Consider the following 12,324-nt stretch of genomic DNA (forward strand, 5'->3'; position numbering starts at 1 on the left):
AAAACAGTGTTCATGCAGAATGCTCAGTGGAAAAAGCCTCAGCACACCAGCAAAAAGAGCACTTATTTTCCACTGATGTTTAAGTGGCCACAGATGGCACGTAGGGAACAAGACCAAAGCATCCTATGCAAAAACAAAAAGAAAAGACAAAACAAAAAGGTGTTTCACAATTTACCTTTGAAAACACTGTCTGCGTTACTGAGAGAGATAATCTACAAATGAATTTATTTTTATTTTCCTTACAGTTTTGCACATCTGTGGCCACTTTAAAATATCATCAAGTTTGCATAGTCATGGAGAAAAAAAAAAACACCCAACAAAACCCCTAAAAAATAATCCTGTAGTATTACAACTGCAGGGACCTTGAAACAACATCTGGTGCTGAATCTACAATGTACTGAAATACTGGAATCGTGGCTTTTTACCATGGCAGTTTTTACTGTAATCTTATTAGTATCTTGATTTTATTTAACAGAGTAGATAAGTATAAACCATACCGAATAGACAGCAAAACACTGAATCTGTTTGGATGTTCTAAACCCATGGTGCTATCTGAGAGAATGGTGTCTTTATTTAACAGTCAAACAGTTTATGCCTTTATAACAAAGTGTCAGTGATGTAGTCAAACATTCTTCAGTGACAGGGAGGACCTTTACATTCATGTATGTATTGAATTTACCTGGTGTTAAAATAAGCTTATTATTTTTTAACGTTGGAATTACAAAGACCTCTGGATTTTACTCATCCAGTCAAGTCCTGGAAAAGGACAATAAAATATATAGAGAGATTATTTTTTTTTTAAAATAGTGTTTCAAAAGCACTTTGTCTACCTAAGCTTGGCAACTTGAACAATGCTGAGGTACTAAGACGTTAAAGAAAAAAAAAAAGAAAATTAAATTTTAAAAAAAAGAGTTTACTTTGATTTTAAAATGCAAAGATAATTTTTTTAAACTAAAAAAAAAAAAAAGCTTTTAAATACTTTTGTTTTAGCCATGCATCTGCTAGTGGGCTACGTATCCATTTTTAATACAGTCAGTTATGGTAAAAATGGAGCTTACTGGATATAAGGGAATACTTTAGTACACAAAACACATGTTTTCCTGGTGCTCATCTCACACAGCTATACTGTAAACCGTTTTCTACAATTACTATGACAAGTTCATTGCTCAGATATGTACAGTTTTAAGGAAAGAATTTTCTATTAACCACAGGTAATAATTAGCAGCATGCGACAGACTACAGCTTAGTTAGCTTGGGCTTCTGCTGTGTTCGAAGGTCTCTATGCTCTTCACATACCCAATGGCAGATCGCTTTTGTGGTGATAATTATGTCACATCGTAATGCAAGTCATTTCTTGGTGCAAGTGTCTTCTTTTCCAGGAAGATTGAGCAGACTGATGCCTACACAAGATGAATGAAACAGGGTTAGTACTGTCTGATTCCATTGAGTAATAGAGGAAAAAAAAAAAAAAAGGCAGCTGGCTTGCTGTGGTGGTTTTAAATCATTAATTTCTATTGAAAAAAAAAAAGCAGGAGAGTTGTATAGTAAATTAAACTGTAAACAAAACTTTTTTTAACGCGATGCTTTAGTATTTTAGTACTGTAAAAATATTAAATCTATATATATTTGGGTTTTGAGCTGAATTCACATCATGGTGCTACTCAGCCTGCTACAAATATATCATAATGTGAGCTAAAAATACATTAAAAAGGTTTGAGTGATGTTCCTACTTGTCATATACCTCAACACTAGCTTGGCAATAGGATATTGAACTGAGTGTGAAAGTTTTTATATTGTTATACCATCTTTTTTTCCCCCCAATAGCCTTTGAAAACAAATAAACAAACAAAACAAAAAACAAAACAACACACAAAACCCCCACCTCTCTCAATACTTGACATTTTAGCAAATATAACTTGAACTTCAACCTTTCTTTTTTTCCTTTCTTTTATTTTTTTGGTTCTAAAACTTCAGGGATATTTCAGCTCATGTTCTCCTATGCCAAGGTGTCACCTGTGTGTATGTAAAGCTGTTGTAGGTTAACTATATTATTCTTGGGGGGATTTTTGGTTTGTTCTGGTTTATTTTTTGTTGTTGTTCAGGGATTTAATGCTTTTCTTTTGAATCCCTTCTCTAATTTTTCCTGTACATGTTATCGATGTAACTAAAACTAATTTTGTAAATTCGTTAGCTCTTTTTATTGTAATGAAAGTGTTTAAGAGATTTAGAATGTTTTGCCTGTTTCAGACAAATAAACAAAAAAGAAAGTAGAATGCACTGAGCTGATTAAAGGGAAATACGTATGGCAGGGGTTTGGCAAGTGACTGTTTGCTAGAGTTGTTCGAGTCACTCTCTAAACAAGGCTTCTTGGATGCTGTAGTGAATAAAATAGACTATAAAAAGGTACAGTCTGTACAAGGGCTTCCCTAAACATGCAAACCTCCATGTCCCAGAGATATCTTGTGCAATATACTGTAAGTTTAAGTTCAGTCGAAAGAAATTTTTATCTACCAGAATCACAATCAAGCTCGAGTAAATCAAAGGAGGCCATTGGGTTTAAGGGTCAAATATTTATTATAGCAATTTTGGTTTTTTAATTCTCAGTCTGTGACTTTATCCACTGCATTGAAACAAAAGGTTTGCCTTTGAAAAAGAGGAAAAAAGAAAAAAAAAAATGAAATGGTTATATGTCAGATTAATTAAATCATTATAAATCTTCCTCTTTTGGCAATTCTTTTTCTTTTTTTAAAGTCTTATATTATCCATGTAATCCATAGTAGATGTTTGGTTACTATGCCGTGCACTGTCATTTGCCAAACTGCTGGCAGCAGGAGCAGGAAGCTTAGCTGGAGAATCAGTTTTGTATTGTAAATACCCGAGCTGTAATTTTTGGTGTACAGAACCCTGCTTCTGCTGGAACGAATGACAAAGCAGACATGAAATTGCTTGTACAGGATTATCAGGTTGACTATAGCCATACTTGAAGATGCTTCTGAGTGGTGTCAACTTTACTTGAATGACTTTTTCATCTTGATTGACGCACAGTGGTATAAAGTTCACTTCTAAAGCTAGTGGTTAACTTGTGTAGGAAACTTTAGCAGTTTGACACTAAGATAATGAACTTCTGTGTGCATTTTCTATGCTTATGTTTGTTTGTTTTTTTTTTTAACTTTAGTTTCATTCATTTTCATGAACTGTTTGGTATGTCTATAAAAAGAGTCCGAGGATGGTTATAAATACTGTAAGTATTGTAATGTAATGCAGGTTATTTGAAAGCTGTTTATTATTATATCATTCCTGATAACGCTGAGATGTGGGTGTTTTTAATAAAATTTATATTTATTTAATGCACTCTAAGTCTGTCTTGCAGAAACTTGTCTTTCCCTATCATTTCATCAGCTAACCACAAAGCCAGCACAGTCAAAACATGGCCTCTAGTACCAGCCATGAGTTAAGATCCCCCACAGAATGTAGACAACTGTTCCAGGGCTGGGGGTGCTGCTAGCCTGGGGAACTCATCTAAAGCTGTGTTATGAGAAACAGAGGAAGTTCCACAGTTCAACAGCTTAGAATCTGAATGCATTGACTGACACACCAGGACAACCCAAATGTTTCAATGAAGCAGACCCACATCCCCACAGGGGTTTAGCTCACCTCCATGATCTCCAACTCCAACATCACACTCAAAGGAAATGCCTCACTAGGGCCTTCAAAACAGGAGATCTGGACAACAGAGCTATTCCTAGTTCTGCTTTGGCTCTTGTCTCTAATGGGTTGGGACACTGGCTGCCCAACTCAGGCTACTGCTCAATAAATCCTATTTTTACAGGGAAGAAGGGAAGCATTTCTGTGGGCAGGAAAAGGGTGTAGAGCATCACTGCTGGTTTCCTACTGGCATTTGTGGACACCAATGAACATAGCAGATTCATTGTCGGAATTTCCTCGCTACTGAAGTTGCAGCCACAAATACATACCTGGCAGAGGCAGGACAAGGGGGAGACTGTAGGGATTCATTGGTTTGTTTGTATCTACCTGCTCATGCATTTCTTCAGTTGATTTCAAATTCTTTCCAGATGGTGGGATGCTCCAACAGATAGTATTCTTATGCCAGGGAAGGTTTAGGCAGGTAATTAGGAAAAATTTCTTCACCAAAAGGGTTGTTAAGCCCTGGAAGAGGCTGCCCAGGGAGTCACCTGGACATGTAGATGTGGTGTTGAGGTAGTGTTATTTATAACAACTTAGTGTTAGTTAGTCAGCTTAGTGTTGACCTGGTAGTGCTGGGTTAACAGCTGGACCTTAATAGTCTTTTCCAACCTAAATGATTCTGTAAGAAAAAAACCAAATTACAACAGCCTAAATCCTCCTGTGTAATGTAAATCACACATCACTTAGAGAAAACCAGAAGCAATAAAAAGTGTTTGAATCAATACCACAACATACGTTCTTGCGGGCACCAGACAAAGGCTTGTTTTTATAGTATATTCTTTTACCTTCAAGGGATTCAGGACTGAATCCTGAAATATTCTCTTCTGTGGGAAAAGACCAAAATTGCTCTCTCCACAGCTGCAAAGTGTTTCTGTGACAATTGGTACTTGAAAGCTTTTCTTTAAGACCCCAAGTTTGTTTTCAGCTTTGGTTACCCCATCCATCAATGCCATGCACCTTGGGAAAGGCCCCCTACTCTCTACATTCACACAGCCAAGTGTTGGGGAAGCACTGAATTACAGCTCAAACCCCCCTGCACCGTTCAGCCCTCGGCATATTCCCAGATGGGAATGTCTCGAGGCAGGCCAGCGCTGCGCAGCCAAGTGCTCCTCTTTTCTGCGTGCAGCTGCACTTAATGCAGGAGACAGCTGGAACTGACAGATGCACTCACTCCAACAAAAGTCTGCCACCCCTTCAGCCTCGCCCAGAAAAGCTCCTGCCATTAATGACCGTTTCCACCGGCCGCCTCTCCACACAAGCAGCTGTCTCTTCAGTGCACGGCGACAGATCTGGCTTCAGAGGCACTGAGAACACTGGCACAATGTGCTCCCAGCCAAGGCCACTGGGAAGTCAAACCACCCCGGCTGACCATGCTTCTCCCACAAGCACAGGCTCTCCTCAAGACAAGGGTAGCTTGCCAGTCTCCCTCAGGTGGCTGTGACCAAAGCATCACTTTCCATCGCTACCCAAACCACAGGCTGATCAATTAGTTACGACTGGTGGTACCCAACTGAGCATCCAGGTAGCTTCTGCCTTGCCCTTCCTCTTCTTCTACCCATCTGTTCTGGCATTTTCTTCCCTCTGACAACCAGCAGAGAGGACAATACCACCCTTGCTATGGGAATGACTGAAAAGCCTGTGATGACCAGCCAAGCCAGGGTGAACAAACCCTAGCAAAGATTTAAGAGAAACAGGTGACTGTGCTGGAAGATACAGAAAAGTGTCCAGCATGGAAGAGTGAGGAAAGGGGAAAAGGAACACACACTTACAAAGGATTTCTTCTGGAGCAGTAAAGCACCTTACAGAAGGTGCAAAGATTAAGAAGTGGTTGATAATGGTGGTTTTTCTGTATGAACATTTTCACCACTCCTTTCAAATACAAAATGTTTTTTAAAACCTCAAATCTTTTCACTCAAGTAAAACTGAAAGCAGGGGAACAAGGCCTTGGATTTAAATGTGAACCCTGTGATTTATGCCTAGCTACAAGCAGTGCTTGGAGAAATGCACATGGCCCTGCCTGCAGGCAGTTCAGAAGAGCAGGGCACCCTGCCTGCTGGCAGAGCTGCAAGGCAGGGCTCTCCCTTACTTCTCCAGTGTGTGTGAGGAGCACCACACTGAACTCACTGAAGCTTGCTGATAGTCCAACAGCATTGAGACTAGCATTGGTAGATATAAATAGACAAAGATAAAAATACATATAGATAAAAATTTCTATAGGTATATTAATGGTAAGAAGACGACTAGGGAAGGCGTGGGCCCCCTCAGAAAGGAAACAGGTGAACAGGTGACAAGGGAGATGGAGAAGGTGAGGTTCTCAATGACTTCTTTGCCTCAGTCTTCACTGGCAAGGGCTCCAGCCACACTTCCAGAATAATGGAAGATAATGGCAGGGACTGGAAGAAGGAACTGCCCATTGTGAGTGAAGATCAGGTTCGTGACCATCTGAAGCAACTGAAAGTGTTCAAGGCCATGGGACCCGATGAGATACACTCACGGTTGCTGAGGGAACTGGCAGATGAGGTTGCTAAACTGCTCTCTATTATATTCCAAAAGTCATGGCAGTCAACATCTTTGTTGGTGACATGGACAGTGGCATTGAGTGCACCCTCAGCAAGTTTGCTGACGACTCCAAGCTCTGTGGTGCAGCTGACACGCTGGAGGGAAGGGATGTCGTTCAGAGGGACATTGACAGGCTGGAGAGGTGCACCCATGACAACCTCATGAGGTTCAAAAAGACCAAATGCAAGGTCCTGCATCTGGGTCAAGGCAATCCCAAGCATCAACATAGGCTGGGCAGGGACTGGCTTGAGAGCAGCCCTGAAGAAAAAGCCTTGGGGGTGCTGGTGGATGAGAAGCTCAACATGAGCTACCAGTGTGCACTTGCAGCCCGGAAAGCTAATCACATCCTGGGCTGCATCAAGAGAAGCATAGCCAGCAGGTCGAGGGAGATGATTCTCCCCCTCTGCTCCACTCTGGTGAGACCCCACCTGGAGTACTGTGTTCAGTTCTGGAGCCCCTATTACAAGAAAGATACGGACATGCTGGAATGTGTCCAGAGAAAGGCCATGAGGATGATCAGAGGGCTGGAGCACCTCTCCTATGAGGACAGACTGAAAGAGTTAGGGCTGTTCAGTCTGGAGAAGAGAAGGCTCTGAGGAGACCTTATTGTGGCCTTCCAGTATCTTAAGGGGACCTACAAGAAAGATGGTGAAGGACTTTTTAGGGTGTCAGGTAGCGATAGGACTAGGGGGAAAGGAAAAAAATAGAAATGGGTAGATTCTGATTGGATGTTGGGAAGAAGTTTTTCACCATGAGGGTGGTGAGACACTGGAAGAGGTTGCCCAGGGAGGTGGTAGAAGCCTTAGCCCTGGAGGTTTTTAAGACCAGGCTGGATGTGGTTCTGGGCAACCTGATCTAGTGTGAGGTGTCCCTGCCCATGGGGACTAGGACTAGGGGGGCTGGAACTAGATGATCCTTGAGGCCCCTAACAATTCTATGATTCTCTCTCCTCTCAGCAGTAAATTAATACTCTTCTATTTAACTGATACAGCAAGTTTCTGTTACACTCAGCCACATTTACCTAACACAGACACAATTAATAATTTTGAGGTGCTCAGTAAATGACCATTTTTTCTCAGAAAACTGACAATCTTACATCCACCAGCCCATGAGCTACAGCCTGACTGCTCTCCCTCCATTACTTTGTGTGAGACATTTTGGTTTTTAACTAAGTTTATGTATTAAGTGGTTCCCTTTACTTTAGCCTGGAAATGATTCCTTAAGTTAATCAGAGCAAATACTGTACCAGGAGAGATGCTTTCAGAACTTACAAACTGCTTCATGTTTTGTTTGCCTCACCTCTAACCAGCAAAGGGAATAACTGATGTTCTTGAAGTTAGCACAGAAAGTGCTAATAAAAAATCCTTATATTTAGAGGGGGAAAAAAAATCTTGCACCAGAGTGAGGAAGTAAGAATGGAGGAGAAAAGATCTACTCCTCTCCTTTCTGCTCTTTCTGATCAACAGAGAAAATGGCCTTGAGTCTGCATACTCAACTTGCACATTGCCAACATGAGGCACTCTAGCCCCTGATAAACAACACGCTCACTGCAGCCACCCTCCAGCAGAGTGAGGGGCTGGTGGCCCCTGTCTATGCAGGGGTACACAAGGGAGGGATCTCCAGAAGCCAGGCCATGGGGAAGAGAATTACTTCCTATAACATTGTATAAAAACATAGTCAAGGCCTTTCAGTCTAGAAATCTCCTTATTCTTGACTTAGGGGTCACTCTTCTTCCAGGTGCAGGAGCGAGGAACCACTCTTTCTCCCCCAGACCATTTTGCCATCAGTTCAGAGGTTTCAGTACTCACAGTCTTGACATTCAGGTCCTTCTTGCCTGAAGAGATTTAGCACACCACCATACAGGATGTGAAAGGCTGGATCCACCCTGGGGTGGATTCATAGAATGGTTTGGGTTGGAAGGGACCTAAAGATCATCTGGTTCCAACTCCCCTGCCATGGTCAGGGACACCTTCCACTAGACCAGGCTGCTCAAGGCCTCATCCAGCCTGGCCTTGAACACCTGCAGGGAGGAGGCATCCAAGACCTCTCTGGGCAATCTGTTCCAGTGTCTCACCACTCCTACTGTAAAGAATTTCTTGCTAATCTCCAGTCTAAATCTGCCTTCCTCAAGCTTCAATCCATTCCCTCTCATCCTATCACTACAAGCCCTGGTAAAAAGTCACTTTTCAGCTTTATTGTAGGCCCCCTTCAGGTACTGGCAGGCTGCTATAAGATGTCCCCAGAGCCTTCTTTTATCCAGGCTAAAAAGCCCCAATTCTCTCAGACTGTCCCTATAACAGAGGTGTTCCAGCCCTCCGATCATCTTTGTGGCCCTCCTCTGGACCGTCCCCAGCAGTTCCAGGTCCTTCTTGTGCTGGGGACACCAGAACTGGACACAGTACTCCAAGTAGGGTCTCACAAGAGCAGAGTACACACAGGCACATCACATCACCCCCTCCTTTCCGCATCACATAAAAATATACTTCAAATCATTACATGAAGTGGCTGGAGGAGGACGAGCCTGCTGTGCCACTTCCTCTCAAGGAGGGGTTCAGCCCTCAGTGTGAAAACAGGGCCACTCTCCCAATTCATAATGCCAGCAGAAACACAGCACCTGCAGCTAGAGGCCACGAGGGGGATTGCAGGTTCCTGTCTTTTACAGCTGAGCTGATCAAAATTAACCTGCTTCTCCCACACAGGATTTGCTCCAACTAGCACATTAAATACTTTGTCTTCATAGCATCTGACACAAGGAAAACCATCCTGGGTTAAGCACATTTCCTTGGAATGTCATGGCAACACAGCTGTACACTCCTGCGCCATGGCAGAAAGGCCAGCCCGGTGCCTGGTAGGAACAGCTTGGGATTGTGGTTCAGCTTCCTTTTAGCATTAGCAACTGGGACCTCACTGGATTTTCAGGCATCTTCCTCTTATTTTTCTGCTCCTGTTGTGATTATTGGTAGAAATGACAGCACCATTATCTTCTTGTATGTAAGCCTTCATACAGACCACTCTGGTAAAGAGATTTAACTGGAGGGGATGGCTTAAAGTGCAGTCTGCTCTGAAAAGGGTTTGGGTTGGGCTCCCAGTCTGCACTTCAATTACTATTGTAGCTTATGTGCCTGGCTTGGAAGGGGGGTGGTATTTCCCCCCATCTATCCCTCCCCAAACAGAAGCAACAGATCTCCTCTGACTAGCCCTTCTCCCCACCTGTGTTATTCTGGCTCTGTTGACATTTGTACAGGCACAAAGCTGGTCAGATGGCAGCATTCCAGTTCTAATTAATGGGAGCAAATGGTTTGCTATAAACAGAGGAAGGGCTGGCACAGGGGGGGAGGCGACAGATGTCAAACAAGGGGAAAACATCTATTAGCTGTTCCCTCCTCCACCACCACCCCCAGCACGTTTGTTTCGCATGGCAGCCCTTCAGTTCAAGTCCTGGTTTAAAACATCCAGACTCGGCATAGTGGAGCTGTAACTGAACCTTTGCAGCACCCTCAAAGCCCTCCTAAGGCAGGAGGACAGGACACTAAAAGGGACCGTGCAAGGCAGCTTTTCAAAGCTCAGGCTTGCCTGCCCTTCCAGAGTCTACACAGTGGTATGATCAGTAACCCTGGCAAATCTCCCCTCTGGTTGTCTCTCTGCTGTTAATACTCACCAGAAGCACACATGAATTTGGTCAGAGTGCTGCAGCTTGCAGACACTTATTCTCCTAGATCTTAAGATGCAAACAACAGCTCATTGTCACCAAAACACTCCAATGTCTCTGGCACAGGACACAAACAACAGCAGCTTGTTTCCACCTCGAACCACCCTTAGGGGAGCTGCAAGACTCCTCAGCTGAGCCAATGCAGACAAGACAGGGACCAAGGCCATGGCACAACACTTGCACCTCGCAGAGGACACATGGGGCTCCTGCTGTCCAAAACCCCAGGTAACAAAGACTAACCGATCTAATGGTAGCACAGAGGAAACTCATTTGCATCAAGACAACGACACTGCGGAAGTACAGGGTGTGGTATGGGGCAACGCCAGCCACACTGAATCAGTGCAAGGGAGAAAGGGGGAGTCTGACAGTTTCTGCGGCAGTCAGATTGCCAAGTGCAGATCCCAGATACATAAGGTGACAAGACAAAGGTGAGCCCCTCTCACAGGACTACCAACAGGGCATAGAGAACGTTTTAAACCTGCTGTCTTGGTGATTTTGCCAGCAGCAACACATTGGCATTTTACAGAAGGATTCCTCGCCCCAGTGCAGGCAGAGGCATGGCTTCCAGGGTAAATAAGATTGAAAGCCAGATGTGCTTTTGTCAAAGAAATCAGGTCAAGTGTAGCCACGAGGTTTCAGAGCTCCTGCAGCTGTGCCTGTTACATGAAGAAAGCAGTGCTGCCTCCTCCTCCGCTACCACATTTACTGTGAGCTGCTTCCTTGGGAAAGGTAGGCAAGCAGCTTGCTTACACAGAATTAGATTTTACCCCCCCCCCCCCCCCCCCCCAAAACAATTGAAGTGTAAGAGACAGAATAAAACTTCACAAAGTCTGAGGAGGACTTGACAAATATCCGTGAACCCAGCAAGTATTGCTCTGTGCTGTCATCCTGCACTTGTTGTAAGGTGCTACAAAACTGCTCAAACACAGCAAAGCACAGTCAGGTTCAACTGACATTTGACTACCAGGGAACAACAGCAAACGTTTTCTTCCTAAGAAAGTAGTTTGCTGCCAGTTGATAGTCACCAGTTCTACATGGCTGTTAGATTTCTTTGTAGGCAGACCTCCACAGCACAGTTTATGGACTATGGCTCTGGGAAAGCCCTCTTTCAGAGGTGTGGGGGGTGTATACCTGTGCTGATAAGTCGAAGAGATCACCTGCTTGCCTTTAGAGCAGTGAGCAGAGGCTGTTTGATCCATGGAGTACCCTGCTGATGGCGAGTATTCCCAAACAGCTCCTGGTAAAGAGCAAAGAAAGTTTTTGCTTGTTCAGTTAACTCTGATCAATCAATAACAGTTAAGAAGAGAGATTATACATTACACATGACCTCTTGCCACAGGGGCTGGAGAGAGATCTCTGGCCTACTATACACACAAACATTTTCCAAAAACACAGCTGGGTTCCTGTTAGAAAGCTTGATCACCATTTATAAACCACTGCCAGAAGACAGTCAAGCCTGCAGAGCAGGGGAGAATGTGAGGGCATTAGTCCAAGATATGTCCCTCCTCAAGGAAGGAGATTCCTCCTGCCACTCAGCCCAGATTATGATAATGTATTTGCTGGGCCAGAAGGACAGAAATGTGCCTGAGGGGAAGTGTGACTTTGTAGTATGGGAATGGAGAGCTCTGCTGCCTGTTCTCATTTCCGCTTACAGATGTGATGTTAATATTAAGCAGCACATTAAAAGACAGTGCTCAGAGATAGCACTTGACCCCTGCCTTCCCCTTCATAGGCAAGCACCTTCCCCAGCAGACTCTCTCCTTCCCCAGCTATGCTTTAAAAGCAGCCAACACAGCAGTGGTGCTTGTCAGGAGATTGGTCCTCCTGGGCCATGAGTTTGCTTTGATCAGAACTTAGGCAGAGGAACACTTTGTTTTGGGGTTAGGTCATGCTTCCCTGTGAGCCATGCTGTGGGAGTCCTATTCTGAGCACTCCTGGGCAAGTATAAAAGCAAAATCCAGCTGCACAGATGTCAGGGAAACACATCACCTCCAGTGGCAAGCAGTGACTGAACAGGGAATATACCGAACACGGATACAGATTTCAGCCCCTAAACTCTGCTTACAACCTGCTTTGGTACCCAAGCCCCTTAACTATATTTCTCCACCACAGTTCCCTACAAAAGGCTTTGTGCCAAACCACACAGGAATGTTACAGCAATAAATAAATTAACCATTTAAGTGTTCAGATCTTCTGGTAACATCACCTGAATTATGTATCCTTGAACTGGGACAGCTCAACTGCATTTTTTTTCTGTTTACATTAACTTCTTTCCTGCTTCACACTTCCACCCCTTATGAGACAGGCCCTGTTAAAACACTTGGCTTTTCCTCATCTTTGCCTAAAAAATA

This window comes from Indicator indicator, chromosome 8 (genome assembly GCF_027791375.1).
Source record: "Indicator indicator isolate 239-I01 chromosome 8, UM_Iind_1.1, whole genome shotgun sequence".
NCBI classification, from domain to species: domain Eukaryota; kingdom Metazoa; phylum Chordata; class Aves; order Piciformes; family Indicatoridae; genus Indicator; species Indicator indicator.